Source organism: Clytia hemisphaerica, unplaced genomic scaffold (genome assembly GCF_902728285.1).
Source record: "Clytia hemisphaerica strain Z4C2 unplaced genomic scaffold, Clytia hemisphaerica genome assembly, whole genome shotgun sequence".
Classification (NCBI taxonomy): Eukaryota; Metazoa; Cnidaria; class Hydrozoa; order Leptothecata; family Clytiidae; genus Clytia; species Clytia hemisphaerica.
The window spans coordinates 1,930,911-1,948,197 of record NW_027103974.1 but is presented as its reverse complement, the minus strand read 5'-3'; the positions used below and the strand labels follow the sequence as shown (position 1 = coordinate 1,948,197).

General features: G+C 33.9%; 1 protein-coding gene across 1 annotated transcript in view; it reads right to left on the bottom strand.

Moving 5' to 3' along the window:
* LOC136810771 (uncharacterized) overlaps window positions 1-15,881 on the bottom strand; it is a 108,963-nt gene extending 93,082 nt beyond the window's left edge. Inside the window, exons 1-2 of the mRNA XM_067067373.1 lie at window positions 15,742-15,881; window positions 12,980-13,045 (exon numbers count right to left, since the gene is read on the bottom strand). The gene's annotated coding sequence lies outside the window, so the exon portion shown is untranslated. The remainder of the gene's footprint in view (window positions 1-12,979; window positions 13,046-15,741) is intronic.
* Between the last annotated feature and the right edge of the window lie 1,406 nt (window positions 15,882-17,287).

The window sequence follows — 17,287 nt, the reverse complement described above, 5'->3', positions numbered from 1 at the left end:
GATAAATAACTTGTATGTTGAAACCTGTAATTTCTGAAACTTGAGGCTCAGATAGTTCCTTATTCATTCTTGATATTTTTGACCGTCCAAGCCTTCTGCTCTTTTTTTATCTTATAAAAAATTGTATAGGAGCAACAATAAAAGAAGAACTTGCTCTTACATCAAACAGTGTAAATATTATGCTATTTTTTCCCATCACCGCTGAGTTTTCTGACTTGAAAACAATGAAATTCTAATCCCCAGTAATATCATCCCCATCAATATATAATCCCCATTGAGTTTCAGTCCGTTATTTTCACTCCCACTACACGCTTTTTCTTTTATAAGAATACACTTTATAAGAATGCCCATGATGAAAATGGCCAAAAAAATAAGAATAATGCTAAGAATATCACCATCATGGAATTTTGCTATACTCAAGCTAAGAGTGCCATTGTTAGAGCATTTTCAATTATAAATTGTCAATTACCCCCAAGTAAGGCTCACTCCTTTCACAAATGCCATTTTATGCTTGAGACGTGTGTACTAAATGTTAAATCTAGTCTGAATTAGAATCGTAACCTAAGAATGCTGTAAGAATATTTTAGGATGATTTTCCCAAAAAGGTTAAGAATATCCATGATAAAATGGATTTACACCATTCTTATAAAAAAAATAGCGTGTAGCTGAAAAAATCCCACCGGGTTTCTGAGAAGGGGGTGTACAGAAGTCTACAGCTTTCTAGTTTCAAAACATGAAATACGGCATCAACGATTGTACATTACACATTTTATTTTATAGAACAATTTAAGGCCATAGAAGTAAAATTTGGGTACGAGGACTAAAATACCTCAGATTCACCCTATAAATAAGAACGGGATAAGAACAATTTGAGGCTCAAGTGCCAAAAAATAAGAACAGTCGAGCCTCATCAAAAGTCTACTAGTTCTTATAAAAAATAGAGTAGCCGCAGATAACTGGAGAATTAAGATTCAAATGGAAATTCAAATACAACAAGTGATACTTTTATGGACCTACCTGGTTATGCATTTAACACATATATAATTGATATCTACGTGAGCATATGACCGTTAAACAATCATTCAGAACACAAATAGTGACGATCTATTAAAATTAGTCGTTTGTTTCTTATAAAAAACCGTTTAGAAACCAAAATTTCATACTCTTGAAATATTCTTTCATATTCAAGACTTCGTGGGCAAAAAAACATCTATCTCATCAAAAAATTTAGTAATTTGGCTAAGAACATTGATGTATGCTTATTAATAGTGATTCTTATAGATAAAGATGCGTTTTTTGAGCTGAAAAATTCTTTTTTCACGAAAATCTGCTTGAGCCATCTTTTACCTACTTTCATGCAAAAAAATTCTAAAAAAAAAAATGATCCAATATTTCACAAAGTCCAAAAAAACCGTTTTTTAGTCGTTTTTTGGCCCAAATTTGCCCAAAAACATTTTTCTTCGAAATAGGGCTCCGTCACATTCGAGGGTTTATAGTTATGCATCTTTGTGCAAGAAATCATAAAGAATGAAAGAGCCAATCTTGAGAAAAGCTTATACTTAAGTAATTGATAATGTGCTTATAAAAAAATATCGAATTTGGCCAGTTTCTCTATAAAAACACGCCAAGCAACCAAAATTTCATGTCTAAACACATATATTCTTTAAAAGTAAGCCCTCGTGAGGAAAAAAAACATCTATCTCATAAAAAAATTGAGTAATTTGACTAAGAACATTGATGTATGCTTATTAATAGTGATTCTTATAGATAAACATGCGTTTTTTGAGCCAACAAAATTTTTTTGCAAAAATCTGCTTGAGCCATCTTTTACCTATGATGGTACCCTACTTTCATGCAAAAAAATAGAAAAAATTAATGATCCAATTTTTCACAAAGTCCAAAAATCAAAAGATTCCTATGATTCAATCCTGAGAAAAGTTGGTAACAGACGAACGGACGAACGGACGAACGAACGAACACAGGTTAATTTATAGGACCTCCACCCCACCGGGGTAGGTCCATAAAGCAAGATAACTTGTCACAGCACTTTATTTCGACGTTATATAAAGGACTAGGGGAGAATACGAAAAACCTGGAATCATTTCATGTGACTAGAATATCAAAACGGAGAAAAGAAAACGTGACAAGAAGAGCTTCCAAACCCGCAAACAAGATCTTATTCATCAAAATAACCGTCATAAATCTAAAAGCAATAAACTTTAAAACTGATAGACGTGGTTTTCCTTCCTATCCAAAAGATCTCTCTTCTTCATAGCCCACGAATGAAAAATTTTAGTTACTTTCAAAATAAAACTCTATAGAAAGAAGAAAAAATCTAAAATATCAACAGGCTCCTAGGAATTTACGTGATCCCTAGGAACTTAGGTGACAGACAAAAACAGGTACGTGAAGTGCATTTTATCAAAGTTCGAAAATATCTGACAGGGTTTATCAAATTTTGAACAGTGTGCCCGAGAAGGTCTACTGAAATCCGCACTTCACTAATTTCTCAACTTTCTTTATTTCTTTTTTGGTTTGTATGTTTTTGACTTTCAGCTAACATGCGTTGTTTCTGAATTTTAATTAGCTTTTTCGACTCACTCCCACACTGGGAGAAGTAAAAAATCATAAAATAACCTCGTACCTATTTCCAGCAACTTACTAAGTGAGAATTCTTTAGCAAACAAAATTTGGTTCGTAAAATCACGCATTCAGTTTCAAAAAGAAAATGGATAGTTTATATAATATGTAAAAATGATCACATCACATTAGCAATGTTTCTATACTAAGAGGATACAAACACATTATATTTAAGCCATGAAATCTCCCTTATTTTTGATTCTTGCATACGATTAATAAATTTTGACCTTATAAGGGTATTTATTTTCAAACAGAGAAAAATTTAATCAATCAGATACTAAAATATTCCAAAAACTTCACTTTAAAAATTTTCTTTTTCATAATGAAAATATTTTGATTCCTCTGTTTATCGTTTTAATATAAATCCGACTCTAGACTTAACTGTAATTTTTTCTTAGCAGGAAATAGTTGTATTTTTCCCTTTATAAAGCTTTCAAAGACCCTGTCACGATACACTACGGAGAATCTTAATGATACACTACGATTTACTGCCTTTTTTTCTTCCCTAATCTTGGAGATTCTAATTCGATATTTCAAAATAAATAAATAAAAAAAAATTAGTTATGCGCTGGTACAACCATAAGTTCCCGAATCATTTTAGTACTAAATTTCCTAATCATTTTATGACATACGAGATATTAGTCAATAACTCTCCCAAATTATTTTCTAAAAATTATATTTTTCCAGTTGGTACACTGGCCATTTTACGTTACCAATAAAACAATGGCTTTATCACGAGTACAGAAATTCCCTATTAACAGATTCATACATGTAAAAAAGTCACGAAAAAACGTCGAGTAAAGCGCTCTGATTGGCTGAGACATGTAAAGTTTACCTCATACTCTGGACATTTTGGAAAAAATGCTTATGTGTGCAATATTCAGCCAATCAGAGCTTTACTCGACGTTTTTTCGTGACTTTTTTACATGAATCTGCTAATAAGAAATACGTGTATGATGTCATCCCAACTTAAGAATTTGAACAGCACTAAACCGTCAATTAATAGGCACGATCGATCTCAATTGTTTTAATTCCACACAATTCACTAGTCCCACAATCATGATCGGCCATGAATCCATGGGCCCTTCAATGGGGGGCATGAGCCCCTTACTTGTTTCCGACTAAAATCTTCAAAAGCCTACTTCTAATCGGCTGTGAAATACAGAATTCAAAACAAACCAATCTCAAATCTATTGCGCGAGTCAAGAGTTCAACAAATTTTCTCTATCAACCAATTTTGAGCTACTTTTAATATCTTATGATGGTGGTTTATCTCTTTTATAAACTTTAATCTTCTTTTTCCACACAACGAAAAACACATGACAAAATATTTATGGGATAGGGACAGTTATACTTTCATTCTTCTTTAAACACTTCATTCCTAATTGATGAATAGAATTGTCTTCCAATTTTTCGTAATCGAAATTCAATCTCAGATTCAAAACCATTCAACGTTGAACACGTCTCTGGCGCTACTTCTAAACCCTCAATATGGTCTTTATAAGTACTCCTCAAAAAAGCAGCATTTTAAGCGGCATTCTAAGTTAATTCTCCACGATAGTGAATCATCCAGATGAGATGGAGTTTTAATAAGATACTTTAATAATTGGTCATTTGAAGTAATAAAAATGACGCGTTCTTCAGAAAAAGTAACAAATTTGTTTTATTACTGGTCAAAGACCAACCAAATTAAATAAGAGCTTGTAAAAACTCCATCTCGTCCCGAATCATCATTTGGCCAAGAGCCCTTGAATTGAAAACTGTTGCAAGATTCCAAAATTCGCGCAAATCTGCACAGTTTAAACAGTATATCGTGATAATCTCGGACATAAACTGAGAGAAAGACTAAAATATCGGACGTCCGAAAATTGACTCGAAGTGTCCGAAATGACGTCATAACAGACAAGCCTTCAGAAGAATGGAAGTTGTTGATATTTCTTTATAGACATGTTACGTAGAGAAAAATTGAAATATTCATGAAAACATTAAGTAGACTGAATGAGAGATGTCGTGAATAAAATATTTGTGAATCGTGTCAAATGACTTGAAAGCTGTAAAAGAAAAATATCTATATAGTTTTTTCAAACCGAAAGTGCAATGTGAACTTATTCAATGAAATGACTCACGAGAATTGGCAATGCGAAAACGAAAGTAGACCCCAGACTTTCTTCTGCATGAAAAGAAAACATTCCCCCATACTTTGATTGGTGAATAGGTTGAATTTTTAATTGAAAAATAACAATCAATCGATACTTAGTAAAGTATATTTAGTAGTTGGGAATGAAATATTGATCGTGGGTATTATTTCTATTGGGGATCGTGAGCACGCGTTCAAAAACACGGAAATATCATTCTTGATGTAAAACTGAGTGAATAAACATGTTTTACTAAGCAGACAGATTGTTTTCTGACCTGGTGAAAAATAATTAAAAATATGCCGTAATATGATTTAATATTTCCCTATTATTTGGTGGCCGGGTAGCACGGTTAGTTGAGTATTCGCTTAACAATCTAAGGGTTGTGGGTTCGAACCCCGGTCACCGCCAATTCAGCGAATGAGTAGCTTAGATTCGGTAATCTGATCTAGGCGGTAAGTTGAGTAGGTGTTGCTCCCACTCACCTCAGCATTCAACATCTCAGGTCTAGCGCAAATAGAAAAGGGGATAGACTCCCTCACTCCCGGAATCCGCCGACAGCCACTAGATGAATATGCTTACTTACTATTTTCCCCATTATTTTCTCATTTTTTCATTGTAGCAATTTTATAGGAGCAAAAGCTCAAAACCAGGAGACTAATTTAAGAAAATCACTTCCATATTCAATGTTTTCCCCACTTTTAGCCTGAAACAAAATGAAGAATTGAGATACACAAAAAAAAGATCCATTAATAGGAGTTAAAATATTCTTAGAATATCTAAGAAAAGAAAGAAAACAAGGAAAAAATTAAGAATTGTCTAGCAACCAAGAAAAACTGTAAACCAGACAGGATTATTACAACTTTTCACAAAAAATATTTTATTTGAACATTAGGTTGAATTTAAAGGTTTTGTTTTGATTGAAAGATCTGATGGTGCTGATGTATTAAAAACAAGTGCAACAAAATTAGAAAAAGGTTTTGAAAAAAATAAAATACACCGAATAAAAAAAACATTCCTAAAACAAAGGGACTTTTACTGATACTCTTTCGAATGTTTTTAAGTTTATAATAAATAGAACGACAGGACAGGACAATGTCTTCCTATTATTCTATTGTGCAGAATAAACAAAAAAATGTTATGTTTTTTTCCTCTTTCTGACCATCTTCTTCCATATCCGTGTCAACCCAAGTGAAAAAACTTGTGAATCAAAATTTGATGAGTAAGCAAACGATAACACTCTTATTTAAAAACAAAACTTTTAAGATCAAAACAAAAGAGAGATAGATACCAGACAATAACATCGGCCTTCCTAAGAAGGTTTTACTAAGATAGAAAAGGTTACAGTCGTTTGAATTGATAAATGCACTGTAACAGTGCCGTAGCAACTGGGGGGGGGGGGGCAGGGGGGGCTATGCCCCCAATAATTTTTTCAAAAATGGTTATTTTGCAAAATGCAAAGTTTTTCTTTTTTAATTTGTCATAATTGTCTTTTATGTGCCTGTTTTGAGTGTATTTTTAAGCAATCTAGAGCTCAATTTTCAAAATTTTCCCCCTCGGGCCAAACCATGGTTGGCCCTCGCTGTGTCACTAAAACCTCTTAAGAACACTCAAACTTGAAAATGAGCAGAGTCCATGGGATAAACACGTTTTTTATAAGAAGTTTAGAACAATCCTGAGCCTCAGATTTCATAAATTACTTAGAAAGTACTGATTTTAACAGATTATAATTTTAAATTTTTAAGTAGAGAAACTAAGCGTATTCTGAAAACTTCACAAAAGGATGTGCAATGAAACGCTTTTTTTCAGAGAAATCGAAACCAAGAAAATTAAAACAGAAAAAGTCGAACCTTTCTTGGAATCTTCCCAGTTGGCACACAATGTTGTTTCAACGTTAATCTAACGTTATATGGACGTTGTGAACGTTAGATAAACGTTAAAACAACGTTGTGTGCCAGCTGGGTTGATATCATCTAAAGTCTCAACGGGAAAAGATTGATAAGCAGATTTTTTTTAAATAAACAATCATTCACTATGATGAAACTCTGTTTCTTTTCAGCCGTTCAAAATCACCATTTTCTTGGTCATTGCAATCTGAGTTATTATTCGTTCTTTACTTTTTGAGTTCTAATCCTAAAAATGTTCTCGGTATATGTTCTTATTTTCACCATTATGTGAGTATTTTTGTCGATTTTTCTAAGAAGTATGGTGGTTTAGCGTCCACAAAGCCTTAAAATGTTCATAACTTTTTCTTGACATTTTGGTCACCAAAGCCTGATGTTGTTTGTTCTTATAAAAAACGTGTAAAAGAATGTTCTCGAATTGAATAGTAAATCGTGTAATGGGCTCTTCCAAAAAATGTCCGTACATGGGGGTGGAGGATATAGTGTCCGGGGGGGAGTGGGTAGTGAAAAATCTACGACATTTGCCTTGTCCGGGGGGTAAACTTGCTCTGTCCGGGGGTAATTTGGGTTGTCCGGGGGGGTAAAACGCCGTTGTCCGGGGTCAAAAGTCACTTTGTCCGGGGAATAAATCACTGAAAATTGTTATATCCTCCACCCCCCATATTCAATTTTTTTCTGGAAAAGCCCAATTCCCCAAAATAATTGTTCCCTGTTGCTTCATAAAAGCGAGAATCTTCTTTAAGAATATAGTCCCTAAAGGTGTAGTCCTTTCCATTTACTTCATAGATTCTTTGTCGCTACAACAAGACAGAGGGCGTACCCTATAGGTTGTGAAATTACAAAGATGATATAATACATACTTCGAAGAATGAAGAACAAATCAAATTTCGAACTATTTCGAAATAAGTTTAAGTTAATAGACATAAACAAAATAAACAAGCTCGAGTCTGCATTGTATGCACCTGACATAGATTTCGGGCGCTTTTGCCCGGTAAAACAAACAACACCCTCACGTTTTTGACCAAGTAGAACTCGGCTGGAGATTTTTCCAAAAAGAAAAATTCACGAAAAATTCACTCATATATTCTTGTTGTTTTTCATATCATTTACAAGTTCTATTTCTATTAAGGTCTAAAGGTTGACCTCAAATTCAAATCAAAGATATATCTCTCAGTACAGTAAAATAAATGAATCACTCAAACCACGTCAAAAATATAATTTTACTTTCCATTTGTCTTTAGTTTCTTTTCTGTTGGTCAAGCCCAAATTAAAGAATTGCTACAAACCCACCCCAATAATTCTTTCAAATAAAAAACGGTTCCTTCAGTACGCCTATTATATGTTAAAATTCGGTAACCAGTCATCTTATAGTCTAGAGATTTCACTGGATCTAAAAAACTCCAATTCTGATTCTAATTTCTAAACGTTGTTTTGAAGTAAATCTATATGAAGATAAAAAAAACTCCAATGCTACGGTTTTTCGGACCTCTTCGAGAGCAATTCATATACTGTCAAGTCGGGGGGCCAAACGTCGGACGGAGACGGGGGGCCAAACGTCTGCCAACCGGCCTGGTGACTCTAATAGGCTAAAAATTGACCCAAAATCGAAAATCAATACTAAACTTTCAGATACTAAAACATCTGAATGTCTTTAAAAGTCAATTTTCTTAAGCTTAAGGTTAAACTTAAACATCAAAAAAAATATTTTTGTTGGTACCATCGCCAAAGAAATTCATTGATAATGCTGAAGTATTTCATATAATTCAAAACAGCTACCATTATGAAATTTGTATGAAAATCATTCTTTTTTACAAAAAATCTTTCATATTACAAAATTTCATCAAAGAACTTTCACCGCATAAGAAATTGGAATCCATGTAAATTTTGAGATAAAAATCTTGGATAATCGCTTTCATTTCAAAATGAAAAACAATAGATTGATGATAAATGATAAAACAAGTTTTTCTACAAGAACGTTTCTCAAAAAATCCTTGAAAAATGAAACCCCTCCCATTACACAGATGTGCAAACTTCATAAGATTCTTCTATCAATTCTTGTGAAAAAGTTAAATCTCAATACTCAAGACACAAAAGGGATATCTCAGGAGCATGGAAAAAAACCTAGCTTCATCTTTACTATAAACTCAGTAAAGTGCTCCTCTTCGAATTTTCTTATGAAAAATTACATTACGACGTAATTTATGATCGATAAAAAGAAGAAATGAGATACCAGTTGAAGAAAAGCATTCTCAGATAAATACGTGACGCAAAAGAAACATAATGGCTGCCATTGGAAGAACAGATGAGGTCACGTGTCAAATGGCATACTTACTGTTACGTAATTTAAAAGCTTTAACGACATTTTTGTAGGGCTCAGGTCTTCCTCACTTTATGACACATGAAAAAAATTATTGATTCCCTAGCCTAGGGATTGTCGATTTTCCGATGTGGATTTATCATTCGATCACGTTTAAGTTCGGGAAAGTAAGGAAACTAAGGAAACTTGTTTTCTTAATATGGAAGTGTATTACCAATGTGTTTACAGTGATAACGGATTTCCACACGTGGAAAACTATCTTCTTTTTTATAACTTTCTAGTTGCAAATTCGAAACTGGCGAAACTGAAACAAAACATATCTTGTTAATTTCTTCCAAAAAACTGTTAGTTTTTATTGCAAAGAACGGTACTCTTAGGTTCCAAATAAACGGGGGGGTTCGAATAAACGGGGGGGTTGGAAAATTTTCTAGACTTTAATAAACGGGGGAGACCTAATTGCCGGGGGGGTTGGAAATTGTACTTCTGAAACCCAAAAATAAGGTAAAAATAGGCTAAAATCAGGCTATTTAGAGCAAAATAAGGGGCCTTCTCTTTGACAGCTAAAAATATTCTTAGAGATTAATAAACGGGGGGGTCCTAATAAGGTCCAGGGGGGTTGGAAAATTTTCGAAAAATTAACAAGCGGGGGGGCCCGTTTATTTGGAACCTAAGAGTATTTACGAAACCCCCTTTAACCAGAATTGTGCAAGATCTGAAAACACCTCTCAGGAAACTCGACCTTTTTTCATGGGAAAAAACAAGAATATAAACAAAATTTTACATTTTAATATTAAACCACCACGGCTACAGGTTTTGTAAGTGAAGACCTTTTGATCCCTGGGGGAGGGGGTAGTAGTATTAGAAAATGTAGGTAATGAGCCAGCATGAGCTGACCGTACCTCCGACCGAGAGACAAAGTTTTTACGAAAAAGTGACCTTATCGAGTGACAAAATTAGCAAGATAGTGAACTTTACAGAGACAATTTTTCAAAGATTTTTCTAACCCTTGAGAAATTCTTTTGGTTTTTGTATTCTTAAAGTAACCCAAAAGGGGAAAATCTCAACCCTCAAAGAGATTAATTTGACTTTTTTGTTGTTTTTGTAACCCTTGTTAAAGAGACTTGAGAGACAGTTCAGCACCTAACATAGCCTAAGTACAGCCCCAATGCTTTGGATGCACGACACAAAAAACGATAGTTGTTGCAGGCGTTTAAATAGCTAAAGTAAAGTTTGAAATGAGAACTAACGAGAACTAATTTTGGCGAATTTTGCGAGTTTCGACAAAAATCGCCAAAGTTAGTTTTCGCCGAAATTAAATATTTTACTCACTCGCAAAAATAAGTTCTCGCGCCAAGTAAGTTCCCTTAATGTATTCCAAAGTGTCCGAACTTATGACTTATAAAGATAAAAAAAAACAATCTTCTTATATAAAGTATTGTGAAATTTTGTGAAATGTTGCCCGTTGCTCCGGATCAGCCTACTTTATAATATTACCACTAAAATCGATTGATACGCTTTTTTTATAAGAACAAATTATATAAGAACATGAGGCTTCGATGGCCAAAATATTAAGAACAAGTTAAGAACATTTTAAGGCTTTGCGGGCTCTAAAACACCCAAAATTGTGAAAATAAGAACATGTTAAAAAATAACATTTTTTTAGGCTTGAAACTAAAAAAGTTAAGAACATCCGAAGGCTACAATCATGGACAAAAGGTTGTAGACAAATGAAATTTCAGTGAAAATGATGAGAAATGGAGCAAAATGACTCTTCAATGTGTCTGAAAGATCAAAAACTTGTTTTTGATCGATATTGAAGTATTTGCAAATATTGCAGAAGTCTACAAACCTTTTGTCCATGATTGTACAAAAGTTTTGGATGTTCTTATAAAAAATGTGTATTGCCATTATATGCGCTGTGGCCGGAATAATCGGAAAAGATAATTAACTTTGGAGCACAATAGTAGAATCATTATTACATCTCACTTTACTGATACTGAAATATGCTGAGATATTGGTTTGATGGTTTCGAAAATCTTCAATTTTAAAAGCCGAGAAAGAAATCCTGATTTAAGTATCATTAAGTCAAAAGATTATTTTCCTGTTGACTTATCGATTTACAAAACTTTAAAGGTTTTGCTTTTAAATAAGAGTGATATCGATTGCTTACCACAGATATCTGTAAAGCCCGAAGGGCTAGATTTGCGGCTTTTATCGAAAAGTGAAGCCTAAGTTTGGAAGGATTTCCTACCAAAGTCACGTGACTAAAATATGCAATTTCACCGGTTTGAGAGATGTGAAATAGCGTTTGCCGCATACGTCTTTTGATCTCGCGCTCCGAAAACAATTAAAATGCTAGATCCTATCCATCGGCACGAAATTTAAAAAGTCAAATTTTTGCTTCACTTTTTTTTGCTGGAGAAAGCTTAAAAAAAGTTGCCTATCTAGCCCTTCGGGCTTAGATATCTGTGTTACTAACTCATCAATTTTAGTTTACAAGCTTTTTCATATTGACATGGATGTGGAGCAAGATTGGTCAGGAAGAGGAAAAGAAAGACATTTTTTTGCTTATATCAGCACAATATAACAATAGGGAGACACTGTCCTAATATGAAAAATGTTTCCAATGAAAACCAATGAAAATTATACCAATGAAACGGAAACACTAATGTAAAATTTTAATCTTTTCATAATATCACTTCTATAATTATCTTTCCATTCGCCTCCAAAGGGGTCTTAAGGTCCCAACTAATCTTTTTTTTTATGTTTGAAAAAGTTTAAAAATTTTGTCGTGGACACACTGTCTAAAGTTAAGAAATACCAATTTCAATTCATATATCCAATAAAAATCACACCCACCAAAATCGACCACAACTTTTTCGACAAGATTTCCAAGACTATTGCACACAATTTATTATCACTAAAATTTTACTCACAAAATTTTATAACTAGTTATTTTGAAATTGTGAAAAATATAAAGGAGAAAATGAATTTTACAGTTGTATGAGAGAAAACATGAAAAATTTATTTTCAATACAAATCGAAGTAAAATATTTGATTTTTTGAAATTGACTATAAAGATAAATAATAAACGAATACAAGGCAATGTGACTCGAATTTTTTTTTATTATTTAGATAAGTGTGAACTCTTTTGAAATCTGTATTGTTTTATACTACCGGCTGTTCTAAGATTTTTTATATTCATAAGAAAAAAGGAAATCGTAGTTGAGCTCGTGTGCTTATAAATCAAGCATACAGCAGCAGAGGGTTTCTTCAACCCTCCTTCAAAAATTTTTTAACTGGGTTTAAGCATGGTAAAAATAGTAGCATGGGCAGTGCCCCAGAGCCAAATTGCTCCTTCTTTTCACGACACAATAGCTATTTTTCAACTAAAAAATCGGTTGTTTTTAGTCCTCAAAGTCTTTAAATGTTCTTAACAAGTTCGTGATATTTTGGTCATTGAAACCTTATGTTCTTACGAAGTTTAGTTCTTATAGAAAAACGAGTGCTTGATTTAATCCTTTTAACAAACTTCTCACAAGTTTAGATCCTCAAATACAGTATATTTAAAAAGCTCATTTTCTATTGAAAAGTGAATATCTAATCGCTATGATAGTCGATAGTATTCATGCCATACCGATCTCCGAGCAGATTCTAATACTAAGCGCATCACACGTATTCACTCTAAAGATCATGGCTTCGTATGAGACTTTCTGCCAAAGTTGGCGCACCGCTTCGATCTTTTTATCCAGAATTGAGATTAATATTAAAAAAGCTTTTTAAACATTGGAACTCCAGGCGCTTTCGTTTTCAAGCAAAAGGCAACGCAGTTTTGAATATTTTGGCTGAAGAACCAGGTCAGATCATCACATTTGCCATATCCCTTTAGAGCACAGGACGTTCTGTTGAGAGATAACAACAGGCAGGCTATAGAACAAGCCTCAAAAAAAAAGATGAATCAAACAATGATAAAGAATACATACACCATTAGTTGGTAGCGTCTCAGAAACTCTTCAACCAATCAATATAATTCTTGGTGCATGAAAAATCTAAAAAGAAATCAAAAGAAAAGAATATTAAAGATTTTCAATTGTGGCTACTGTACACTAGAAAGCTTTAAAGTCTTCTGCATTTCGCGATCTCGATCAAGGAGAATTATACAGTATATTAAGAAAAATATCTTCGGAATTGTAATAATAATAATAATAGGAGAAAGGGTACAGACATTAAGTGACCAGGGCGTTTAATGTCAAGGTTTGGCTGGTTCGACTTTGAGTGATCAACAGACAGAATATTGTATGAAAGACGTAGACATATTCTGGTAAATCTTTTTGATACTCTTCTTCTTTCATAAGAACAATTTTATAAGAACAATGAGGCTCATAATTGCCAAAAAGTAAGAACAATTTTATAAGATCAGCCTGAAATAGCTTAATTTCAGCAAATGAAAGGGCTTAATTAAAATAGGAATAACATAAAAGAATCTGAAATTGCCTTGAAATTAAGAACAGAATATTTAAACAGAATAAGAATAAAAGTCTCAACCAAAGTTTACAGGTTCTTACAAAAAGAAGATTGTATTTCATTTGGTAGTTTTATAGACAAGCCTCAAAATTTAAACAGAAAATATTCGTCGATGTTTTCACAAACAAGTTTGCAAACTTTTCATAAAATGTTACACCATGTGGAGTCATTTTGACTGAAATATTACACTGGTCGGCTGGTTCAAAATTTTTCTTCTAACTTAGAGGTCAAATACTTTTTTTTTATTAGCACAATTTTATCAGAAAAATGAGGCTAAAAATCGTCAAAAATTAAGAACAAATCCTCAGCCTGGAATGGCTGAAATTTGGGCAAATTAAAGGTCGAAACGGTAAATAATTATCTATCTAGAAATAACCCAAATTTTCCCTTAAAAATGAGAACATGATAAGAAAAATGTAAGGCTTAAAACATATATACCTGCGAAAAAGGTTTAGTTTCTCTCTAAATTCCGACATTGTGTTGTGATTTCAGTGATTTCGGGTGCTTGATTGGTGACATCATTCTGTTAGGATCGTCGATTGCAAAGATGTTAGCTAGATAGCTTTAGAATAAAAGAAAAGGTGTTGCATAAAGGCCTGTTTCCATCGATCGCGCGAGCGTGCACGCTAGGCCAAAATTCTTAAAATAGATTTGGCCTTACACTCCGCGCGATCAATGTTTGATTTCCATCAAGAAAGAGGTTGACTCGAACACAATCTGTATGTTTACATTTTTTTGTTTACTCAGCAGTTTATCTCTTTCTTGATTGGTTGAAAAATTATCAATTGGGATGTGCGCTCCTGTACGCTCAAAAAAGTTGAAAATTTTCAGCGTAGAAAAGAGCACAAAAGCTTACAAGAGCGTACACATTTTGTGTACAAGAAAATTTAATTTGAGACGTCAATGTGCTATTTTAGGAAATTTTGCCCTACCGTGCACGCTCGCGCGATCGATGGAAACAGGCCTTAAAATGTAAAAACCACGCTGTTAAAGATATTCCCATTGACATGACATTGCAGAATTAACAAAATATATTTTCAAAATTGTACTAGGGCAGTGCTGAATGAAGACAAATTGCTCTTTCTTTGTTCAAAGATGCTGGCGGGTGAGCAACTGGATAGTTAACCCTTCTTCTTTGAGCATCTTCTTGGGAGGGGGCAAAGAGGGCCCATCCAAAGAAACTTTTGATAACTTTTTTAAAAATATGTATGCAATTGACTTGAAGTTTTGCGAATGTGCACAAAATATAAATTGGCACCTTTTCATCCCAACCGCGTCTGATGACGTCATCATTATTTGAAAATACCACAAAATAGGCCCCTTCTCTAACTTTTTTCCACTTCTAATGATTCTTTAGTCAAATTTTATGAGGCAACTCCACGTGACATAATGCTTTAGGGGCACATGATCAATATTTTGATACCTGCTATCGTGTAATTTACAGGCCGGCCCAAAATTGCCCTTTTTGCCTAATAAATCAGCCCTAGCCCTAGGAATCATTAAATGCTATGACTTGAAATTTTTGACATAAGTTAGGAGTGATCATACAAGCTTGCAGCTAGCTTGCAGCTAAAACTCAAAATCAAAACCAACCATGCATGTGACCAAACTGAAATTTTGCACACTTCCCTAGAGATGACCAATATCAATATTTGGTGCAAATTTCAACTCAATGGCTCTCTAGTTTTGTGTTCCCACAGGGTGTTGAACATAATGCTCATGGGACCAATTTTTTTTCAATGAAATCAAATAGCCAATCCATCAATATAGGATTTTAACCAAATTTACATTCTGGTAAGTAAAATACCAATTAACCAGGTGACCGATCTAAAACATGAATGCATATACTGAGATTTTGGAATTTTTTTTTACCCTTTTGCTGCAGAGGTGTACTCTCACGCATTGGGCGTGAGACTCATGCAATTTTTTATTTTTGAGAAAAATTTCCCTGTTTTTCCGATTTTTGGAAAAAAATTGGGCCCCGATTTTCTGAAAAAAGTTTCCTCAATTTTCCTATTTTTGGAAAAAATTCTCCGATTTTTGACATTTTTGGAAAATCGGAATCGCAAAATAAACACCTCAAGTTGGTAGATCTGCTGCTTATAAATCTTCTTTCCCATCTAATGTTACACATCCCTCCCTTTGGTATTTTTCCTCTATCCTTCTCTGAAAAACTTTGATCTTTACAGATTCAGCACCAGATAATAAAAGAGAAGCTTACTTTGTCCAAAACAAGTCTCTGCAAGAATTCTCTTTTGTACCATTTTTTTACGACTTTCAGTGCTATCATATTGGCAGGTCTTCCTCAGACAAAATACAATGATTTCAAGATTACAATCTGCATTCCATGTTGTTTTATTTTAATCTAAACGATAGAAAAAAATATTGCTTTGGCTTGATACGGTAAAAACAAATTGTTTGACAATTTAGCTTTCAAGACAGTTAGGCCATTCATTCAAATTGGTATTATAAGACATTGAATCGCTGTGAAGACTATTCGACCTATCAAACGACCCATAGTGTGCAAGGGGGTTCCAGGTCCCACCTGAAAATTCAGGTCCCACCTTATCCTAAAATTCCCACCTTCAGCCCAGACTCCCAGATCCCAGCTAAAAACAAAAAAAATATACTAATTCGAGGAACAAAACAAATTTTTCTATACCGTATAGAAGATGCAATATATTCTATGTTAACTTCCTTTGCCTAATTAGGGGAGAAACCAATCAATAGTCAGACGGTTAGAAGTAAGGTGAGTAGTTAGATATAAGTTGGCTGAAAATTATGGATAATCCTCGATAGGAAGTTTGGGGAAAAGTTGTCTTGATAACTACAATATTAGTATAATAAGTGAGGATCGCCTACAACCATAGCTAGGAGGGAGGGAGGATGTAAAATATTCATCCTGTCAGCTTTCAGTTAAGAGCGCGACTTGAAAGGGAGATGTGATGGCATTTTGAAATGAGTCACATGGCTATTAGCAAGTGATCATTGCGGAGGCGCCACCCAGCCATTCGCATAATGTATATAGCGTATCAAATAAAAGTTAAACGCAATTAACCCTGTTAATCCAATTTAATTAATATGTCTATTATATACATTTATGAAATATATAATAAAAAAAAAACAGATCATAATCATAAAATCTGAAAAAGAAATTTTAATTAACTTTTCAAAACACCAAAGTCCCCCTAAGAAATTAACTCCCACCTTAACTTGTTTCTCCCACCTAAAACCTGGAAAACCCCAAATCCCACCTGAAAATTTTCGACCCAAATCAACAAAACCCCCCCCACTATTCTGGGGGGGGTGCACACTATGCGACCAATGTATAAATGACAAAATTAGTTTCATGGGAAGATAGTTTGTAAAGACCAGAAATCTACTAAGGCTTTTAGACAGTCATTCGATGGTTTTCACGGGCCTACAGCCAAGCAGCTTGGCTATCCATGAACAGAACATTGGAAAAAGCAAGTATTCAAACTGGGAAACTGGGAAACTGGGAATCCCTGGTTTGTGAATGTATCTTTGAGTAGCAAGAGAGTTATTACTACAAGCATTCCACAAATAAATACGACTTGAATTTAAAAGTATATTTTATTATTCATTATCTTAATCAGTTATTGTTCCAGTTGTTGTTCTGTTATGTTATGGGGGCAGTGGGTTTACCAACTGACGGTATGTGCGGCGAAAAAATTGGCTTTTAGAATCGCACCCTTACAGTGCAGAAAAAAATTGGTGAAATTCATACCCTTACAGTGCATGTTTTC